This window comes from Chiloscyllium punctatum, chromosome 12, assembly GCF_047496795.1.
Source record: "Chiloscyllium punctatum isolate Juve2018m chromosome 12, sChiPun1.3, whole genome shotgun sequence".
Taxonomy (NCBI): Eukaryota; Metazoa; Chordata; class Chondrichthyes; order Orectolobiformes; family Hemiscylliidae; genus Chiloscyllium; species Chiloscyllium punctatum.
The window spans coordinates 59,829,068-59,852,834 of NC_092750.1; the positions used below are offsets into that span (position 1 = coordinate 59,829,068).

Genomic DNA, 23,767 nt, shown 5'->3' on the forward strand with positions numbered 1-23,767 from the left:
TTAGCCACTAACAGTCTCCACTAACAGCTATTCACCCTCGCAGCCAGAATGTTATCGGCTCTTTTGTCTTCCAATGATTCTTCTCTCCTTTGTGTTCTGACTTCATATTTACTCCTTAAACCCCACCACCACCACACCACTCTATTGTCTGCATATAAACCAACACTCTCCTAACTACCATCGGTTCTGAGGAAGGGTCACCGGACCAGAAATGTTAAATTTTTCATCACAGATGCTGCCAGACCAGCTGAGTTTTTCCAGCAATGTCTGGTTTTTGTTTCTAATGAACAGCAGCATCTGCAGTTGTTCTTCTGTTTTTTTTTCTTCTTCCACTGCTGTCAGCATTCAACGTTCCATAACTTTTATGAATAAATGTGTTAAAATTACATGTGTGTTTTTTTTTAACCAAAATCTCTCCTTCCACTAAAACAAACACTGTGGATGTTGGAAATTTGGAATTAAAACAGAAATTGCAGCAGAGGTTCAGCATGTTTGACAGCATCCTGTGAAGAGAAAGCAGAGTTCTGGAGGAGGGTCACTGGACCTGAGACATTAACATTAACAAGAAGTTTGCAGGCTCCAGTCGCTTCTCCTCTACCATGGGCGTGTAATCTCTTTACCCGTCCATCCCCAACCAGGATGGTCTCTGGGCACTCTGCTTCTCCCTGGAGCAAAGTCCTGAACCGTCACCACCCACCCACCACCCTCCTCTGCCAGGCCGAGCTCATCCTCACCCACAACAACTTCTTCTTCTCTTTTAATCCTCTCATTCTCTCCAGGTCGGAGGGGTGGCCATGGGCCCCAGTTATACCTGTCTCTTTGTGGGGTATGTGGAACATTGCTTGTTCCAGTCCTATTCCGGTGCCCATCCACAATTCTTTCTCTGAAATATCGATAATATCATTGATGCAGTTTCCCTCTCTTGTCTGGAATTTGGAAAAGTTCATCGATTTTGCTTCCAACTACCACCCCACCCCCACTTTCATCTGACTCCTCCCTTCTCTTCACTATCCCTTTTTCCATTTCTGTGGATATACTGGCCACTAATATCCACTATAAACCTACTGAATCCCACAACTCCCTGGACTATGCATCCCCATGCCCTGTTTCCTGTAAAGACTCTCTTCCATTCTTTCAGTTCCTCTATTTCCCTGTTCCGATGAGGCCAACGTTGACATCCTCTGAAATGTCCACCTTCTTCCTCAACTAAGGCATCCCCAGCATTGTTGTTCACAGGGCCCTCTGCCACGTCTGACCCATCTCCTGCACTTCAGTCTTCACCCCCTCTCTTTCCTTCTGCAACATTGTTCGCGTTTCCCTTGTCCTTACCTACCATCGCACCAGCATTCACATCCAGAAGAGCATAATACATCATTTCCATCACCTCTGGTGAGATACCATGTATTGCCCTCCCTCTCTCCCATGCCTGCTTCCCAAGGGACCGTTCCCTTTGGGATACCCTTGTCCAAACTTCTTTCACTCCCAAAACACTTCCCTAAGCCCCACAGCACCTTACCTTGTAATCGCCAAAGGTATAAAACTTCCCATTTGCCACCTCCTTCCTCAGTACCCAAGGCCAACACACCTTCTAGGTGAAGCAACACTTCTCCCAATCTAGGCTACTGCATTTGCTGCTCACAATGTGGTCTCCTCTACACTGGTGAAATGAAGCGTAGACTGGGTGACCACTTCTCAGAACACCTACGTTCTGCCTGCAAAAAAAGACTTTGAGCTTCCAATTCCCTTTCATCTTAACACTCCACCCTATTCCCTGGCCAACATCTCTGTCTCAGCAAGTTTTGAGATGATTTGTAGCTCAGGTTGAGGTACTGAATGTAGGTTTGCTCGCTGAACTGGAAGGTTCATTTCACCTTCCAACTCAGCGAGCAAACCTACATCCACAATCTCTGTCTCAGGTTTGTGATAGTGCTCCAGCGAAGCTCAGCACAATTTTCTCATTTTGTGCTTGGGGACCCTGCAGCCCTCCTGACTCCCTATAGAGTTCAATAATTTCAGGGCTTGATCTCCCCCATGTCCTAGCCCCCTACCTCACGCAACAGGCCTAGTTATCATTACACACACCATCCATTGTTAGCAGCTAGCAGTGACTTAAAGCGCTAACTCTGATTTTTCTTCACTGATGCTGCTCGAGCTGTTGAGCTTTTCCAGCAACTTCTGTTTTTGTTCCTGAAACGTTAACTCTTATTTTCAGTCCACAGATGTTGCCAGACCTCCTGAGTTTGTTGAGAAATTTCTGTTTCTGTCCCCATTTCACACCCCCCTCCTTTGTAAAGCATCTTAAAAGGAAAATCCTGCCTTTTCTCTTCCAAGTTTAAAGTTTCCCCAAACAGTGAGGAGAATCCTTCACTGAAACTATTGGGAGTAAATTTCTGGTAATTTGTTGAGGTGTGATAGAGAAAACAGATGTAATATCCTTTTTTTCTTTTTACATTACTGGAAAAGGAAAACTTGTTTTCAGTCCTTTTTATTTCAGAGCTTACTTCAATTACAAATAGAAACTGTACTTAAATAAGCTTAACTTTCTGGAGAAAGTTAATTCCCTGTTCTCATATTTCTCAGTTTTGTACAAGAAATTACTGATGATGGTCTGATGAATGGAAGAAAATGCTACTTTAATTTTGGGCAGCAAAGGCTTCATTTTTGATTGCTTCCTCTGCATTTTTAACACAGACGTGGCTGTCTCTGGAGTATTGTGACCTTCACTGAAGCAGGGAGTTCAAACTGAAGTACAAAAGCACAGTGAAAGATAATAAAAGAAGCACTTTCTGTTATGCCTTTTCACGACCTCAAAGGCATTTAAAGCTAATTAAGTAGTTTTTGAACTGTAGTTACACTTGTAATCTGAGAAAAACACTAATGTTCGCACAGTGAGATCCCTTGCAATGATTGGTTAGGTGATGAGGGATAAAAGCAGACCAGAATGTCTCATTAGCTTCCTTGGTTATCTACAGAGTTGTGCCATTGTATCTTTTACATCCACACGAGTGGAAAAAGGGAGTTCAGTTTAACATTGTATCTATAAAATAGCATGTAGGTACTGCACTGAAGGCCTAGGTTATGTCATCAAATATCTGGGATACAGCCTGAACACTCACCTTCACATACAAAGGTAATTTTTTTTCTGGTCAATGTGAAGTAGGCAAATGAGCATCCTAATGATTAGTTGTCTCTCCACCCATTTTGAACAACTTGTGGCTGCTTTGCTAATGTTAATAGTCTAGATAGATTGAAACCCTAATTCACTCAGTAGCTAAACAATCCTTTTTTAAAAGTTAATTCCTGTAGATATTATAATTGTAATTGAGGACCGACTTTTTATTTAGAACTGGTTCAATCTTTCACATTCCATTACCCAATACGTGCTTGTTTAGTGTTTACATTTTCTACATTCAACAGATGCTGTGTTAATTGCACTTTGTTGACTAAATGATGACGTGGAACTGTACTCACTTTTCTACTCAGGGGGATAGTTGTATTTTTATAATTCACTGTAAATACATCCATCAGAATCTGAAAAAAATTCTACAAACGGAACCTCGTGAACATTTTCATTAAGAGCCTGTGTCACGGAATACAATTTTTTACATTGCAGTTGATTGATCACTGGTGACATCATTGATTTTCTTTGGTGCAATTTGTTACTGGAATGTAGGCAATGCTGGCAAGGCATTATTTATTTCCTGTCCCTTGTTGCCCTGAAGGTCTAAAGGTCCAGCATTTCTCTCAGACAGGCCAGAGAAGGCAATATGGTTGGTTTCCCTTTTTGAGTTGGATGTTAGTTAAATTAAGAATGACAAACTAGCAGTGAACCATTTCTTGAGTGCAGACATGCAGTGATCACCAGTGAGAATTAAACTCACCATTTCTGTGTTCGCGAGCAGATAGCTACTTGGTTGTTTTATCTCTTTTGAGAAAGGTGATATTGCTGTAGATGGACTCATGTTTAGTATTTGAGAGGCAATGATGAAGTGGTATTGTTACTGAATTAGAAATTCAGAGAACAGGGCAATGAAACCATTGTCAATTGTTGTTAAAACCCATATGGTTTGCTGATGGTCTTTAGGGAAGAATACAGTTGTCTTCTCCTGATCTGGTCTGTGTGTGATTCCAGTCTTTCAGCAATGTGGTTGACTTGTATCTGGCATTGAAAGTCTCAAAGGAATGAAACTGGATGGAGCACATGGCATCAACCAAGGCATTAGAAATGACAACTGCAGACATCTCTGTTGACTCTGAAACATTCTCTATCATAGGGAATGGGTGAAGGCAATTGGCAGAATTGGGAGAGCTGCCTCACAAATGAGGGAGAAAGCGAGGAGTGGAGATCAGAATCGGAGAAAAGCACAGCCGGTCTGCCAGCATCTGAGGAGCAGGAGAACCAATGTTTTGAGCAAAAGCTCTTCATCTGGAATTTTGAAAAAAAAAATTCTTCGCTGAGCATACCCTCGAAATCGTACCTTTATGGACAATGACCCAGATGACGCCCACAGAATATTGGTCAGCAGCCTAGGAATTCTTCACATTGCTAGGTTCCGTGAAGTCGAATGAGGTCAGGTCACATGTGGGCAAGGAAGCCTCCTGCTGATTGCCATGCATTGTACTCTCACCCCATTCCCACACTTCTCCACCTCTCAAAAACTGAATCAGAGGTAATAGTCAGCATGTACTCAGGATCGGGGAACTTGAGTGTTCATCAAGAGTGGCTCAGCAGCAGCACGATAGATGGAGCTGGTTGGGTCTGAAAGGACATAGCTGCTAAACTAGCTCTGTTGCAGGTAGTGTGGGAGCCAACAAGAGAAAAACAGATTTGACCTCATCCTCACCAATCTAGCCATTGCACATGCACCTGTCTATGACAGTATTTGCATGAGGGACTACCACACAATCCTGCTGGAGATTCAGTAAAGTCTTCATATGGAGAATATTTTTTGGTATTGCTGTTGTCATTATCACCATGTTAAATGGGGCATGGTTTGGAGGTGTCGGTGTTGGACTGGGGTGTACAAAGTTAAAAATCACACAACATCAGGTTATTGTCCGACAGGTGTTGGACAATAACCTGGTGTTGTGTGATTCTTTACTTAAGTGGGACAGATTTTGAAAAAATCTAGCAATTTAATACTAGATATCTGTGCGATAATGTGGGCTGTCAACAGCAGCAGAATTGTAGTCAAACACAATCTGCAATTCCCCGACTCTACAAATAACGTCAAATGTGGTTCAGTGAAGAGTGCGAGAGGGCATGCCTAAAAATTAAGGTATCAACCTGGTGAAGCTACAGATTTACTTCTGTGCTAAACAGCATGTGACAGTCAGAGCTTCTCGATTCCTTCGATCAGATCAAAGCTCTGATTGTTGGAGAGTTTAACAATTCACTGTAGGAGGTGGCTGCACAAGTATCCCTGCTCTTGATGATGGGGGAGTGCAGCACTTCAGTGCAAAAGATAAGGCTGAAGCATTTGCACCAGAAGTGCTGGGTAGATGATTCATATTGGTCTTCAGTGGTCCCCAGCATGACAGATGCCAGACTTCAGCCAACTCTATTCATGATATTGAGAAATGGTTGGAGATACAGCAAAGGCTATGGGTCCTGACAGCAATCCAGCAATAGTATTAAAGACATGCTGCAAAACATGTGGCAGCCTTAGGACAAGTTCTTCCAATACAGCTATAACATCAGCATTGATCTGAGAAATGGAAATATGCCCAGGTATCTTCAGTGCACAAACAGGACAAATCCAACTGAGTCAACTACCACACCATCAGTCCTCTTGGTCATCTGCAAAATGATGGTGTCATTAAGTAGCACTTAGCAGTAACCTGCCCACTGCTGATCACTTTGGATTATGCCAGGGCCACTAAGCTTCTGAACTCAGTACAGTTTTGTTTTGAACATGGGCAAAAGAACTGAACTCCAGAGATGGAATGACTGTGGCTGCTCTTGACATCAAGGCAGCATTTCATGGCTATGGCAGCAAGGACTACAGCCAATGGGTAATGTGGATGAGGGGAATCTGTCTGCTGATTGGAGTCATATCCAGCAAATAGAATGATGATTATGGTCAGTCATCTCTGCTCCAAGACATCTCTGCAGGAGTTCCTCAGGGTTGTGTCCTCAACCTAATTATCTTCAGCTTCTTCATTTAATGACCTTCTTTCCATCATAAGGTCAGAAGTGGGAATGTTTAGTGATTGAAGGGCAGAGACCTTATACACTCTGCTTGCGTGGAATTTCAGTGCTATTGCACTGGATGTTTGGTTTATCAATTGGGTAATCAGCAGGGAAAATTTCCAGACCTTATGGCTTTGCACAATTTATTTTGTTTTTCTTTTGTTGCCTTCTCCAGGGCAGTTGGGGATGGGCAATATATTTTAGCTTAGCTAGTAATACCCACACCCCAGAAATGATGTATGTTATGAATATGAGAAAGTGAGGACTGCAGATGCTGGAGATCAGAGTCAAAAAGTGTGGCACTGGAAAAGCACAGCAGAGGAGGCAAGATCCGAGGAGCAGGAGAATCAATGTTTCGGGCACAAGCCCTTCAACATTCCTGATGAAGGGCTTATTGCTGGAAACGTCGACTCTCCTGCTCCTCAGATGCAGCCTGACTTGCTGTGCTTTTCCAGCACCACACTTTTTGACTACGCTATGAATATGTCAGTCATAATTATATCCTATCTAAATGAATAGTTATTATCACTGTCATGGAGAATTCCACTCTGGAATTAAAGTAATGGTTGGGAATTATCTCTCACGGCTGTAGTGACAGTGATGAAAAATTGCTGTATTTAAACATATTTGTAGTAATGAAAACAGCTGCCAGTAATCTGTGATCCAAATTAAACCAATTTTACCAACTTCATGAATGGCTGACAGACAATATCAAACGTTCCATGGTGAGTAGAAGGTTGTGTTCTGGATGAGGTGGCACCTTCAGGTTTTGGGCAAGAGCTGGTGAGTTAGAATTGTTGTATGCAGTGCGAGTAATATCCTGGATTCTCTGCACCAAGGATGGTGGATGTAAAGACTAGATGGGCATTTGAAAGCCTGCAGCGATAGAGTAGAGGAGTGGGACCACTTGAGTTACTTAACAGAGAACCACATTAATGAGGTAAATGGACATCTTCTGTGACAAACCCACCTTTTTGAGCTTCTACTTTCTATTGCTGGCAGGTAGGAATTGACTTTCAGATTTGCAGTATTCCCAGTTTGCAACTCACTGGAATTGATGGACACTTGAGTCATGGTGCTGAACTGCTTGCCAGCACTGGATGTGTCATTTCATGGGAGTTTTGGGATTATGGGCAATTTCCTCACGCGAAATATGTTTTTTACAAAAATCTTGATGGGGTTGTTTTGCTCTCACTTTGTTTAAGTTCCTGGTTAGAAACCTATTGGATGGGATAATGTCAGAATTGCAGAGTTTAAATGGTAATGATTTTAGGGATCTCTGAGGAAATCTACTTTAAGCAGTCACTGGCATTGTTTTAGGACTTTGGGCTTTTGTACAGCAGCTATTGCTGATCAGGCTTTTCTTGCTTTTAAATATGCAGGAATGGTTTGCAGGAGTGGTCCAAGGCAACAGAACAGAAGTAGTATTTCGATAGATTTTTTTTTCAGTCCAGATTGCGTTTCATAATGGTTTCAGCAATGTTTGTGTCTGATTAATATTTCATATGTTAATAGTGCATAGGACACTAGATTGGGATCAGGAAGTGCATAGGTGGAAGATGATACATATGCCAGTTATTAACTTTTTAAATATCCAGCCAACAAAGGCTCAGGAAGGAAAGATTCTTTATAGTGTATTCTGCAAAGACAAAGTAGAATCACTTCCATTATGCATCTCTTGTACTTACAACCAAGCTGATTTCCTATCTCCTTTAGCTAAATCAATACATGTTTGAGCAGGAGCCAATATGCTCTAACTTAACTAACATTATAAAATGCTCAATTTCTCGTTCATTTTCACTTCCAGTTTGGTGCCAGCCATGGCTCATTATTGTATGTTTGACACATTGCATTACAGGGTGAAACCGTTTTAAAAATTCATGATGGGTCTGGTAGTATTTTCCATTCCTTGATGTAAGTGGGTAAGTTATCTGTCCACTTTTGTTAAAAGGTATTCAGACACTGGCTTTTTAGACACCACTGTATTCACTTCTGTTGCCAATTTGGATAAATTCAGTATTCAAAGATTTAGAGAGATGTCTTTCTTGACAGTGTCTTGTCAAGAGTGCGGTGCTGGAAAAGCACAGCAGGTCAGGCAGCAACCAAGGAGCAGGTGAATCGATGTTTCAGGCATAAGTCCTTCATTCCTGATGAAGCGCTTAAGCCCGAAACATCGACTCCTGCTCCTCTGATGCTGGTTGACTGGCTGTGCTTTTCCAGTACCTCACTCTCCTCTCTGATATCCAGCATCTGTAGCCCTCGCTTTCTCCAAATAGTATCTTGTGCTTTGGACAATTTTGTATGTCAGGAGTCAGAACCCAAGGTTAAGCTTTTTTTCTGAGCTACCTTGTTGCACAATCATTGATCCGATATCCAAATTTCATCATTGACTTTTGACAGTAATAACTTTCTTCTTGTTCAAGATAAACATTTTCAATTTAGTCTTTCATGGTTGGAGGTGTCCTTCAGAGATGAATAGTTGAAGCAAGCTGATTTTAAAATTATTTACCCCTATAAGGCCTATGCTAAATAATAGTAATATTGCGAATTGTAAAACTAACTGGGAATGATTATTACCCTATGATAACCATCTGTATAATGAATAGATCCATATCGAGGGCTTTGATGGGATTGTGTAATGAACCCAAATTACTGATGCTACCTAATAGATAGGAAAACAGGTTGTGAGGATGATTGAATGAGCCTGCAACAGGCCGTAAGTAGGTCACAGGCGAGGACAAAATATTGGCAGATGGAATATAACGTGGGAAAGTCAAAGGTGGTTTAATGATAGGAAGATTGAAGGAGTTGGTGGCATCATGTAAATGCCACTGGAGACTTGGTTAAGCCAGAGGCCCAGCATAATGTTCTGGTGAGAGAGGTTTAAAACCTAGTATGACAGAAATTTGAATTCAACGAACATCTAGAATAAAATCAAAGTAGCCAATAGTAAGTACATAGTTGACCATTTTCTTTTTTTAAAAAAAAGTCTGTTTTAATAAGGTATTTTATGGAATGAAAAGTGCAGACCTTACTGATCTGGCCTGCATGTGACTGAATTTTCACAGCAATATGGTTGACTCTTAACTGCCTCGAGGCAATTAGGGATGGGCAGTAAACACTGGCCTAGGCCGCAGCCACCATGTGACAGAAGTTCTTTTTCTTTTAAAAAATATCATAATGTTTGTTAAAGGAAGAGGAACTGGAATGCAGTAATAAAGCAGGAATATTAAGTTATCGTGCAGGTAAAAAAAGCAATTGGGTATGCACATGGAATGTTGGCCTCTATTGCAAAGAAGTTAGAGTATAAAAGTAGGGTGTGCCAGAGAAATGAAGGCTTTCTGCAATAACAAATAGGTACTAAAATATATTTCAATATAAAAACTGATGGAGACTATGCAAGGTTGGATCTCTGACATTAAAATAAATAACAAGTTACTGAGTGGTAGGGAGCTGGGAGAGAGAGATTTGCCAGCCAGAAATGTCCTCGTCAACTGTCATCGTCAACTGGCAATTGTTGCGGACTGATCTTTTAGCATTCATTTGGCTCCTGCCTGAAACGTCTATTTTCCTGCTTGTCCGATGTTGCCTGACCTGCTGTGCATTTCCAGCACCACTCTAATCTACACCTGATCAGCCCCTTTTCTGTATTTCAAGACATCCTGCGTTTCCTCCTCCTGTAATATGAACATTTTTCAAGATGTCACCATCGATTTCCCTACATTTTGTATCTTCCATTAGCACTGATGTAAAATATTCATTTAGTATCTCCCTCACCACCTGCGGTTCATCACAGAGGCAGCCTTGCTATTCTTTGAGGGCCCCTATTCTCACCCTGATCCTCACCTTCATCCCCCTACGCTCTCGGGTCAACGAGTTCAACACGCGGCGTGACATCGAACAATTCTTCCGCCGCCTTCACCTCCGCGCCTACTACTTCAACCAGGATTCTCGCCCACTCTCTGACGACCCCTTCTCCCGCCTCCAACACACCCCATCCCCCGTGCTGGCCTCTTACCTGCCCTCGATCTCTTCATAGCCAGCTGCTGCCGCGACATTAACCGCCTCAACTTCTCCACCCGTCTCACTCTCGGAACGTGCAGCCCTCCACTCCCTCCACACCGTCCCCGACCTCACTATCAAACCGGCAGACAAGGGAGGCGCGGTAGTAGTTTGGCGCACCGACCTTTACACCGCTGAGGCTAAACGCCAGCTCGCGGACACTTCCTCCTACTGTCTCCTTGACCATGACCCCACCCCCCACCTCCCACCACCAAACCATCATCTCCCAGACTATCCATAACGTCATCACCTCAGGGAATCCCCCATCCACCGCCTCCAACCTCATAGTCTCACAACCCCGCACCGCCTGTTTCTACCTCCTGCCCAAAATCCACAAACCTGACTGCCCCGGCCGACCCATTGTATCAGCCTGCTTCTGCCCCACCGAACTCATCTCTGCATGCCTCGACACGGTCCTGTCCCCCTTAGTCCAAGAACTCCCCACCTACGTTCGGGACACCACCCACGCCCTCCACCTCCTCCATGATTTTCACTTCCCCGGTCCCCAACGCCTTATCTTCACCATGGACATCCAGTCTCTGTACAGCTCCATCCCCCATCACAAAGGACTCAAAGCCCTCCGCTTCTTCCTTTCCCGCCGTACCAACCAGTACCCTTCCACTGACACCCTCCTTCGACTGACTGAACTGGTCCTCACTCTGAACAACTTCTCTTTCCAATCCTCCCACTTCCTCCAAACCAAAGGAGTAGCCATGGGCACCCGCATGGGCCCCAGCTATGCCTGCCTCTTCGTAGGATATGTGGAACAGTCCATCTTCCGCAGCTACACTGGCACCACCCCCCACCTTTTTCTCCGCTACATCGATGACTGTATCGGCGCTGCCTTGTGCTCCCACGAGGAGGTTGAACAGTTTATCCACTTTTACCAACATCTTCCACCCCAACCTCAAATTCACCTGGACCATCTCTGACTCCTCCCTCCCCTTCCTAGACCTTTCCATTTCGATCTCGGGCGACTGAATCAACACGGACATTTACAATAAACCGACCGACTCCCACAGCTACCTAGACTACACCTCCTCCCACCCTGCCCCCTGTAAAAATGTCATCCCATATTCCCAATTCCTTCGTCTCCATCGCATCTGCTCCTAGGAGGACCAGTTCCAATACCGTAGAACCCAGATGGCCGTCTCCTTCAAAGACCGCAATTCCCCCCCAGACGTGGTCGATGATGCCCTCCACCGCATCTCCTCCACTTCCCGCTCCTCCACCCTTGAGCACCACCCCTCCACCCGCCACCAGGACAGAACCCCACTGGTCCTCACCTACCACCCCACCAATCTCCATATACAGCATATCATCCGCCGTCATTTGCGCCACCTCCAAACGGACCCCACCACCAGGGACATATTTCCCTCCCCTCCCCTATCAGCATTCATAAAGACCACTCCCTCCGTGACTCCCTCGTCAGGTCCACACCCCCCACCAACCCAACCTCCACTCCCGGCACCTTCCCCTGAACTGCAAGAAATGCAAAACTTGCGCCCCTTACTTCCCTCCAAGGCCCCAAGGGATACTTCCATATCCGCCACAAATTCATCTGCACCTCCACACACATCATCTATTGCATCCGCTGCACCCCTCCATATTGGGGAGACAGGCCGCCTACTTGCGGAACGTTTCAGAGAACACCTCTGGAACACCCGGACCAACCAACCCAACCACCCTGTGGTTCAACACTTCAACTCCCCCTCCCACTCCACCAAGGACATGCAGGTCCTTGGACTCCTCCATTGCCAGACCATAGCAACACGACGGTTGGAGGAAGAGCGCCTCATCTTCCGCGTAGGAACCCTCCAACCACAAGGGATGAACTCAGATTTCTCCAGTTTCCTCATTTCCCCTCCCCCACCTTGTCTCAGTCAAATCCCTTGAACTCAGCACCGCCTTCCTAACCTGCAATCTTCTTCCTGACCTCTCCGCCCCCACCCCACTCTCACCCTCACCTTGACCTCCTTCCATCTATCGCATTTCCAACACCCCTCCCCCAAGTCCCTCCTTCCTACCTTTTATCTTAGCCTGCTGGACACACTTTCCTCATTCCTGAAGAAGGGCTTATGCCCGAAACGTCGATTCTCCTGTTCCTTGGTTGCTGCCTGACCTGCGCTTTTCCAGCAACACATTTTCGGCCTCTATTCTCTGCCTAGTTACCTTTTTGTCCTTAATGTATTTGTAAAATCCCTCTTAAGTATACTCCTACTTCCTTTATACTCTTCTGAGGATTCACTCGATCTATCCTGTCAATACCTTACATATGCTTCCTTCTTTTTCTTAATCAAACCCTCAAGTTCTTCAGTCATCCAGCATTCCCTATACCTACCAGCCTTTCTTTTCACCCTAATGGGTATATACTGTCTCTGGACTCTTGTTATCTCATTTCTGAAGGCTTTCCATTTTCCAGCCCTCCCTTTACCCGTGAACGTCTGCCCCCAATCAGCTTTTGAAAGTTCTTGCCTAATACCGTCAAAATTGGCCGCCTTCCTATTTAGAACTTCAACTTTTTGATCTTGTCTATCTTACTCCACTATTTTGAAACTAATAGAATTATGGTCACTGGCCCCAAAGTGCTCCCCCACTGACACCTCAGTCACCTGCCCTGCCTTATTTCCCAAGAGTAGGTCAAGTTTTTCACTTTCTTTAGTAGGTCCATCCACATACTGAATCATAAAATTTTATTGTACTTAACAAATTCCTCTCCATCTGAACCCTTTATACTATGGCAGTCCCAATCTATATTTGGAAAGTTAAAATCCCCTACTATAACCACCCTGTGATTCTTACAGATAACTGAGAACTCCTTACAAATTTTGTTTCTCAATTTCCCTCTGACTATTGAGGGGTTTATAATACAATCCCAATAAGGTGATCATCCCATTCTTATTTCTCAGTTCCAACTAAATAAATTCCCTGGATGTATTTCTAGGAATACCCTCCCTCAGTACAGCTGTAGTGCTATCCCTTATCAAAAACGCCACTCCCCCTCCTCTCTTGCCTCCCTTTCTATCCTCCTTTTATCATTTGTATTCTGAAACATTAAGCTACCAGTTTTGCCCATCTCTGAACTATTTTCTGTAATTGCTATGATATTCCAGTCCCATGTTCCTAACCGTGCCGTGTTCATCTGCCTTCCCTGTTAGGCCCTTGCATTGAAATAAATGCAGTCTAATTTATCAGTCCTACCTTGTCCCTGCCTGCCATGATTGTTTGGCTTGCATCTGTTCTCAACTGTACCTGTCTCAGATTGATCTCTTTCCTCACTATCTCCCTGGAGAAGGTGCTGCCCATTATTATAAAAGAAGACCAGATGGGTTTTATCAAGGGCTGCAGCTCCTCCAACAATATCAGGCGGGTTTTGAATATTGTGCAAATATGTCAGCAGAGACTGATTCTGGGTTTGGTGGTCTCCCTGGAGGCAGAAAAGGCTTTTGATCGGGTGGAATGGTCGTATCTCTTTGCTGTTCTAGATTGTTTTGGTCTGGGAGGAGTCTTTGCCAGGTGGGTGGCAGTGTTATATAAAGACCCCATGGTGGCAGTCATCATGATTGGAGTTAAATTGAGCAATTTTGGTGTGGAGGGGTGGCGGCCAACAGGAATGTCCCCTGTTGCCGCTACTGTTACCTTGGTACTTGGACCACTGGCGGTAGCTCTCCGAAAACACTGTGAAGTAATGGGGCACCGAAGGTGGGAATCAGGGAACACAAAATCGCTCTGTTTGCTAAATCGCTTTGTTTTTGGCTAGCCGAAAAGTCCATACCCTGGCTAATAAGTTATTCGGTAACTTGTTGGCATGCAAGATAAATTTCACAAAATCGGAAGTCATGCCTATGGGGAAATTGGTGGAGGTACCAAAACTGGAGGACTTAATGGTGTTTCCTTTTAAATGGTCACAGAAAGGTTTCCTGAATCTGGGAAATTTTATTACCTCTTGCTTCTGGCAGCTGTTTGAGAGGATAAAGCAGGACTTGGAGTGATGGGAGGGGCTACCCATATTGTGGCTAAGCCATATAGCTTTGATTAAAATGAATGCTCTTCCTCAGTTGTTATATCCTATGCGGATGCTTCTGCTATTTTTACCCAAATAGGTGCTGTGGATGTTTGTGGGATGGCTTGGATCATTTATTTGGTGCTATAGGTGCCCCTTAATTAAACTCACCAAGTTGCAACTTGTGAGAGATATTGGCGGGGGGGGGGGGAGGAGGGGTTGGACTTCCCAGATTTGAGGGGATATCAGATAGGCACCCTGTTGTCATATGTAGGTGAATGACTCGAAGTCGATATGGCTTGATGTGGAGAAAATGAGGACTGCAGATGCTGGAGATCAGAGCTGAAAAATGTGTTGCTGGAAAAGCACAGGAGTGGGTGCTAGTTTTGCATTTCTTGCGGTTGCAGGGGAAGGTGCCGGGAGTGGAGATTTGGGTTGGATGTGGAGGCCTTGCAGGCAAAATGTCCCTTCATAAACTTACTGCTCATGGATAAGATGAGGTCAGTAGTTGAGTACTTTGCAAGTCCAATTATCATAAATACTGTGAAAGCATGGAGGATAATGCGGCAGGGTGAGGGCAATTTGCTTAAGACTTCACCGTTCACCCCATTAGGGGGAGCCCCATGATTTAGACTGCGGTCAAAGGACATCGGCTTAAGAGCATTGGAGGATAAAGGAATCTCCTGCCCGAGAGATCTGTTGAAGGGACAGGTCTTGATATCTTTTCGCCAATTAGGTCAGAAATATGGAAACCCTAATAAGGACCTTTTCCAATATTTCCAGGTTAGGGATTACATACAGAAGAAGCTCACACTCTTGATCCAGCCCTACAAGTTGGATATAGAATGAAGAGTGCTCTGATGTGGGAGCACTCTCTGTTAGTACCATATATCATCTGCAGAGAGGGAATGCCCTAGAGAGACTCCATGAACTTTAGAGTTATGGGAAGAAATCTCATTGGAAATGTGGGAGGATATATTGTGGAATGTAAAGAAGATTTCAATATGTAATAAGGCACAAGTGATGCAATTGAAGATCCTCCATAGGGCCCATATGGCACCAGAGAGGTTAGGAAAGTTTAAGAAAAGGATCTACTCTGAAATGTCCTAAATGTAAAAACAGTATTAGCACCCTTACACATTACTTTTGGTACCGTTACAAGATCTGTGGATATTGGGGGCCATAGTGAATGAGCTGGAGAGGATCCTGGTAATGGAAGTTAGGGAGGACCCAGTGTCTCTCCTTTTGGGGCTCGCACATCTTTCCTCTTTGGGTGAGCACGGGAAGAGGTTATTCAACATTCTTACACACTGTGAGGAAAAACATTGGAATGAATTGGCTATCAGAAAAGCCTCCAGGTCTTGCAGGGTGGCGCAGACTTGTGATGGAGAACGTCCCTCAGGATGACCCGGCAAATATGGTGCACCATGGAAATGAGCAATTTTATAAGACATGGCGGCCCTTTCTAAATTATGTTGACATGGATCTGTTGGCAGTACTGATTAGGGCCTTTATTTATTCATGAGGGTGTGGTATATGGCAGTCCAGGGACACTGGAGGAGGGGGACAGGGAAGCTTGGTAAATATGGGTATAATCACTGTTGCTCCTGTGGATGGGTGCCTGATGGAGGTGCGGCGATTGGAGCAATGTAATATAGTGCAGTGTGGGGCAATTTAAGCTTAGTGGGTTGTAATTTTAATTTAATGTTATTTTATTTACTTTTAGTTTATGTTAATTTGGTTTAAGTTAAATAAATGAGTTGACTGTATTAAAGAGTAGTAGGCAATTTTTAATGTTATTGTAATAAAACAATAGTACGATATTATTTCTATTTTTCTATATATTTGTACTTATAGCTTTGGTTTGTTTTTGTTAAAAAGTGAAAAAAAATTTAATAAATATACACACAAAAAAATTAATCAGCTGTGATAAGTTGCACATCTGCATCTATTTACTTAGCAGATCAAAAACCAAGGGCCCAATATCTAAAGTAATTCATAACTGGGGCGATGTTGGCGTAGTGGTGATGTCCCTTAAGTGGTAATCGAGGCCCAGACGAACACCCAGGGCCATGAGTTCAAATTTCACCAGGGCAGCTGGTGGAATTTAAATGCAGTTCATAAGAAATCTGGAATATAAAGCTAGTCTCCGTAATGGTGACCATGATGACCGTTATTGATCATCTTAAAAATTTGTCTGGTTCAATATCCTTTTAGGAAAGAAAATCTGCCATAGTTAATTGGGTCTGGTCTACATGTGGTTCCAGTCCCATACTAATATAGTTAACTCTTAGCTGCCATCTGAAAACAGTTCAAGGGTTCTGTTGGGGATCGACAACCAATACTGCCTTACTCTTTCACCTATTTTATTCATGAATTCGAGTGGAGATGAGAACTCTATTCCTCCGGACAGCGGAATTCTATACAGCTTTCTTTTGTCAGCATTGTGGGGGGATTTTTATTGTGACTTATGGTGTATAATTTCCAATTGTTGATGAATATTTAATCATAATGTCTGGTATAAAGTTGAACGTTTGTTAAGAAACAGGATTCCATCTTCCGTAGCTATCAGGATATTGAACGTTGCTTCCTGTTTGTTAAATTGAAGTGGATCATATTATGCAAGGTATCAGCTAACATGTATGGAGTAAACTTGCACATGAACTTAACAGCCAGTTAATCTGTTTGCAGTGGTGTGATGGCTGAGTAAAGAATGTTGGTCAGGATACTACGGGATCTGTATGTTCATAAAATAGTGTTGCGGGGCTTTTCACCTGAGCTATTGCAATAGCCCTCCGACTTGAGGGTGTAATTTTTTCTCCAAAGAGTGACTTGTGGAAAATGTTGGCACTCTGTCAGCATTGTATTAGGCAATTGCCTCAGAAATATATTCTGGTAATAAGCTTGAAGCCAGACTGGTTGAGAGTGTTTGCTATATAAGTGCATACAGAAAGGAATCAGAAGACGGTGCATAGATTCTGTTTTTATTTTTATCAACGTAATGTAAGGTTCCTATGCAATGTAAGAAAACAGCTCCTGCATCCATAAGAGACTTGATCTACTTAATAATGTTGGTGTCTTTGTGATGCATAATATCCAAGTACTGAGTGCACATTGGTGCACAATCAGACATCATCCCATTTGTCAATGCTACTCATTGTCAGGATCATGCTGGATTGCTACTTTCCATGTTAAAAAGCTGTCTTTTTAAATGCCTTTCTCCTTCACCTTCCCCTCCAAAAACAAATGAAAATAACTCTGTCTCTTTAGACAAGCTTGATCTTAATGGTAATCAGCTATCTCTGCTGCTTCCTTCCTTTCCTCTCACACATTTGACAAGGTTAACCACAACATGGTCTTTGCCTCTTCACTGTTTTCCAGTTGGGTAAGATTGTAGCCATTTGTCTCCTTTCCTATCGACTGAACTCTAGATCAAGGATGACTCACAAAGATAAAAATCACACAACACCAGGTTATAGCCCAACAGGTTTAATTAGAAGCACTAGCTTTTGGAGCGCTGCCCTTTCATCAGGTGATTGTGGAGGACATGATTGTAAGACATAGAATTTATAGCCAAAGTTTACAATACAATGTAATTGAAATTATACACTGAAAAATACCTTGATTGTTTGTTAAGTCTCTTATCTGTTAGAATGACCATTTTAGTTTCTCTTTTTTCCTATGTAAATCACAAAACTTTCTCAACCTACAAAGGCTTCTCTTCCTGCTTCCTCACTGTTGCCTCTAGTGACCACAAGTATCAATCCTTGCCACTTTCCTATTTCTCAATGATGTGCTGCCCCTTGGCAGCGTTTTCCACATTAATGCTGTTGACACCCGCCTCTGCCTCACCACGGCTGCTCTTCCCAATTCATTGGTCTCTAAATAATCAGACATTGTGGCTCAGTGGTTAGCACTGCTGCCTCACAGTGCTAGGGACCTGGGTTCGATACTAACTTCGGGCGACTGTCTTGTGTGAAGTTCTCCCCGTGTTTGCGTGGGTTTCCTCCGGATGCTCCGATTCTACCCCCCCACAATCCAAACATGTGCAAATTAGGTGAATTGGCTGTGCTAAATTGCCAATGGTGTTCAGGGATGTATAGGTTAGGTGCATTGGTCAGGGGTAAATATAGGGTAGGGGGAATGGGTCTGGGTGGGTTACTCTTCGGAGGAGTGGTGTGGACTTATTGAGTTGAAGGGCCTGTTTCCACACTATAGGGATTCTATGATGATTCTAATTCATCCATCTCTGCCTCCACCAGTAGTCCCCAGAATTGCAGATACCAATCTTCAGCCAATTCGAATCACTCCACATAATATCAAGAAATTGTTTGAGGTACTGGATACTGCAAAGGCTACAGGCCCCGACAACTTTCCAGTAATAGTACTTAGGCTTATACTGTAGAGCTTCCCCTTCCCTAGCCAAGCTGTTTCAGTACAGTTACAATACTGGCATCTACCTGACAATATGGAAAATTGCCCAGGTATGTCCTGTATGTTTTTTAAAAAAAAGGACAAATCCAACCTGGCCAATTACTGCCCCATCAGTCCACTCTTGATCATCAGTAAAGTAATTGAAGAGGTCACCAACAGTGCTATCAAGCAGCACCTGCTCAGCAATAACCTACTCAGTGACGCCCAGTTTGAGTTCCACCAGGGCCACTCAGCTCCTGACCTCATTACAGCCTTGGTTCAAATATGGACGCAAGAGCTGAATGCCTGAGGTGAGGTGACAGCCCTTGACATTAAGGCTGCATTTGATTGAATGTGGCATCAAGGAGCCCTAGCAAAACTAGAAACAGAGTATCGGGGGCAAATTCTTCGGTGGTTAGGATCAAACCTGACACATAGAAAGATGGTTGTGGTTGCTGGAGGTCCATCATCTCAGCAAGAGTTCCTCAAGGTAGTGTACTAGGCCCAACCATCTTCACCTGCTTCATTCAAAGATCTTGCCACCATCATAAGATCAGAAATGGGTATGCTCATTGTGCAATCGTCAATGTTCAACACCGTATGCAACAACTCAGATACTGAAGCATTCCATGTTCAATTACAATGAGGTTTGGACAATATCCAGGCTTGGGGCTGACATGTGGTAAGTAACATTCATGCCCATCTATGACCATTACCAATAAGAGACTATCTAACCACCGTCCTTGATATTCAATGGTGTCACCATCATTGAATCCCCCACTGTCAACATCCTGGGGGCTATCATTCACCAGAAATTTGACTGGACTCGCCACATAAACACAGCGGCTACAAGAGCAGGGCAGAGGCTAGGAATATTGCAGCGAGTAATTCACCACCTGACTCCTCAGAATCTGTCCACCATCTATATGGCACAAGTCCGGAGGGTGATGGAATGCTCCTGACTTGCCTGGAAGAGTGCAGCCCTATCAACACTGAAGAAGCTTGGCTGTATTCATGACAAGGCAACCTGCTTTATTAGGTAAAAACAATGACTGCAGATGCTGAAAACCAAATACTGGATTAGTGGTGCTGGAAGAGCACAGCAGTTCAGGCAGCATCCAACGAGCTGCTCTTCCAGCACTGCTGTGCTCTTCCAGCACCACTAATCCAGTAACCTGCTTTATTAGCACTATATCCACAAGCATCCATTCCTTCCATTGATGCTGAGTGTAATATCCACAAGATTCACCAAAGATCCGCAGACAGCACCTTCCAAACTCTCTTCCATCTCGAAGAACAAAGGCAGCAGATACAGGAGAACATGCCTCCAAGCCACTCTCCATACTGTTCCTTTACTGTCGCTGGGTGAAAATACTAAAATTCAGTCCCTAAAATCATTGTGGGTCAACCCACAGCAGATGGACTACGGTGGTTCAAAATCACAGTTCACCACCACTTTCTCAAGGGCAAATAGGGACAGAAAATAAATGCTGGCCTCATCCCACAAATGAATAAAGGAAAAGGCTATATTTTAATTATTGTTTTCTGTTTCTACTGTGAACTCTGTTACTCAGATACTGAGTTAGTTGCACTTCCTGGTAGCTGTCTGATTATCTTCATCTGAGTGTGTTTTTGAGCATCCCTGATATTAACTGCATCACCACTGGTGATCGTGCCACTAGCTACCAAGAATTTCCTTCCTTCTCTGCCTCTCTTTCCTCCTCTTGAGATGCTTATCTATAATAAGCCACTGGTCGTCTGCTTTAATTTTTTTTTCCAACTTAGTGTCAAATTTGCTTAAAAGTGCTGCTGTGAAGCTCATAGAGACATTTTAGTACATTAAAAGGAATTATATAAATGTATACTGTTGTCTGTCTAGCCTCGAGAAGAGGTAATAACCAGAAAATGAGCTTACATGGCCACTTCTCTATCTCTCCAAATGTTAATATATTTCACGTATAATAAACTACTTTGAAGCCATCTATGTTGTTTTGGCTTAGTGAGCTAAATGTAGAATTTTAAAAATATATGTTATAACTTTTTGGCAAATAGATTGTGATGATAAAAGAATACTTTGCAGGCAAATTATTTGCTATCTATTACTAATGCAGTTGGTGTCCCTATTGTAACTGAAGGATATATTGATTTTCAACATTATCTTCCAGTATTCTGTAAAAACCTGTCATTTTTAAATATTTGCTGAGACATATCCCTTTCAGTGAGGATTCAAATAACTCCTTGGAGGGAAAAAAAGTCCAATTAGATGCTCAGTAATATGAAGTTCCTCAAAACAAAATCATTCAACATAATATTTTTATGACATTTAGACATCCCAAAGCATTTTACTGCCACTGAAACCTTTTCAAAGTTCAATTAATGCACACTATCTTAACAAATAGCAAGATGATAAATTACCAGTCAACTTGATGTCGGGATATTGGTTCAAATGTGTTAGCCAGGACATTAGAAGATGTGGTCTTTCCTTTCTGCTATTGACATTTATATCCAATGGAAAGGACGGATGTATACCTGATTGGGGGCATACCATGCTGATACTGGGATCAGGGACAACAATTAATGTGGAGAGTCCAGAAAAGATGGGATTGTTGGTTTTAAGGCAGAGATTATGGAAAACATTAATTGAGTTGTTCATAACTGGGAGCCATTTTGATCAAACAAGGAAGGAGATTCTGTTTCCACTGGCAGGGGCATCAGTGATCAGAAGAGATTGGTTCACAACAATTGGCAAAAAGAGTCATGGGGAAGCTAGATTTTTTTTTATTGCAGTATTTCACTGTTTGCATAGAATGGTGGCAAAAGATGTAATTGTAACTTTCAAAGAGAATAGGGTAACTGTTTGAGAGAAGGCAAGATTTGCAAGGCTATGGGAAGAACAGACGTTGACAATGAATTGGGCACCTTTCTCAAAGTATCAACATAAATGATAGGCTCCCTCTGTGCTGTGCCATTTTCATGATTTTGACTGATCCATTCATGCCCCTTTCCTTGAAAGCTGTTGAGCTGACAGACTGATGAAACCTTTTAAAAATGTTCTAATTTGCAAGTTTGCACAATTTCCAAATGATTTTTATGATTCTCCCTGTATCACAGCAGAGTTATGATGGGAGATCAGTGGGATAACTGCGAGATTTCAACAATGGTATCTTTTTGATGCCCAATTCTACTTCAAGATTCTTAAACTCTTTAAACCTAACTAGCGTGGAGTCAGGAAAAATATCTTTTCGGAAGAGTGCAAATATGGAATTCATGTCTCCATTAGACTCTGGATCTTGAGTTAATTATAATGTTCAGGACACATTCTAGATGGGTATATGAATGGGAAGGGTTTAGAGGGTTATGGGCCAAGTGCTGGCAAATGGGACGAGATTAATTTAGGTTATCTGGTCGGTATGGACGAGTTGTACTGAAGGGTCTGTTTCTGTGCTGTACATCTCAATGACTGATTCTGTGCAATTTCACAACCTTTCCAACTTAGCTTCTGCTATGTGGGGTCTTTGATTTCCCATTCAATTGCTTTGTACCTTAACTCTCAGTCACCATGTTTATCTGAAGAGTTCAAACAATGTGCATATCTTTCCTGATTGCAAAGATTCCCCTCTGCAATGCGTTTAATGATGGTTATTATAGTCTCAGCATTGCCATGAGGAATGTGTTCTGTTCAGTTTCCAACCCTTGACCTTTGTGTCTTCAGCCTTCTCCTCTTTTGATCACGATACCGTGCACAGTAACACAATTTTGCTCAGTCCTCAAGGACTGGTTTATCCAATGACTGTCAATAGAATACTGTTTGATTCACAGAACCTTAGTTGCTCTTTCCACAAATTCTCTATGGAGATATTTTCTACCTAACCCATTCAGAGATGCCCTGGCACAGCTCTGGAGTAGGTGGGATTTGAATTTGGGTCTTGTGGACCAGAGGTAGGGACACTACCACTGCACCACAAGAGTCCTTGCGAAATTACCTGTGCACTTTTTGGAAAGATCCTTCCATTGTAAAGGGATCAATTTGTAGATACAGAGGAACCTCAATTATCTGGCATTCCATTATCCGAACATTGGATTATCCAGCAAGATCACACTGTCCTGATGCTTGGCTAAGCTATGTTATCTGGCATTCGGTTATCTGGAATTCGATTAACTGAATGAAATACGCCCAACCTGTGTCCTTCAAATGATTGAGGTTCATCTGTATTTCTGAATCAACCTGTTATTGCACACCTCTGGAGCAGGCAGGCGTTGGACCAAGGTGGCCCTGGTGCAGTAACCCTACTGCTGCCGCACAAAAGCCATATATTTTCAGCAGCAAACAGGCCAACCCAATCCCACTGCAGTTATCTTTCCATTTGTTCATGGTGATGTGATCTGGTGACGTGAGTATTTTATTGGGATCTAATGATACAGAGGAAACCGATGAACCTCTTTCAGAGCAGTGCATAGTTTACCTTGGTCCTAAAGGGGACATTGTACAAAAAGGAACCTACAGGCTTTTCCCAAAACACATGGATCATCACAGGATTGATATTAACAGGTACTTATTTGGGTTACATGGGAAAATGGAACAAAAATTAGCAAAAAGAGTTAAGACATTTTTATCAACTATGATCTAAATGACAATTCAGTTCTGACTTTATACTTCTGTTGTGCAAAAAGATGAATCAGGAGATGTTAAAATTTAGTGTAAAAGTTATCCTTTGATTAATTTTGAAAAAAAAGTTTATTGGTTTACTGACGTACGCATCTATCCATGATACAGAAAATACATGGGTTAATGTTTGAGCTTTAATAGGCAGTTTACAGTAATAGTCCCCTAGTCGCACTAATGCCTTGCTGGGTATCTCATGAAATGAGGACTATCCCACACAGAACATATTCTCTTTGGAAACCCATGCTGGTATGGGACACACTCCTTGGAGGTTCTGTTGCTGCTTTGCTGTATTTGGGTTTGTTAGACTGTTGCATTGATATGTTGTGGTACACTTCCATTGATGTAAGGCATAGCAGTGTAAATGAAGCATGAAATTTCTCAAGTTCCAGTAGTTGTGGATGATCCATTTCAGCCCCCACCTGACCTTCCC

At 42.9% G+C, this 23,767-nt stretch overlaps 1 protein-coding gene across 3 annotated transcripts in view; it reads left to right on the plus strand.

Annotated features, from left to right (window-relative positions):
- The window catches only part of LOC140483870 (metabotropic glutamate receptor 7-like), a 751,467-nt gene that overhangs the window by 144,327 nt on the left and 583,373 nt on the right, over positions 1–23,767 (plus strand). The window lies entirely within an intron of this gene.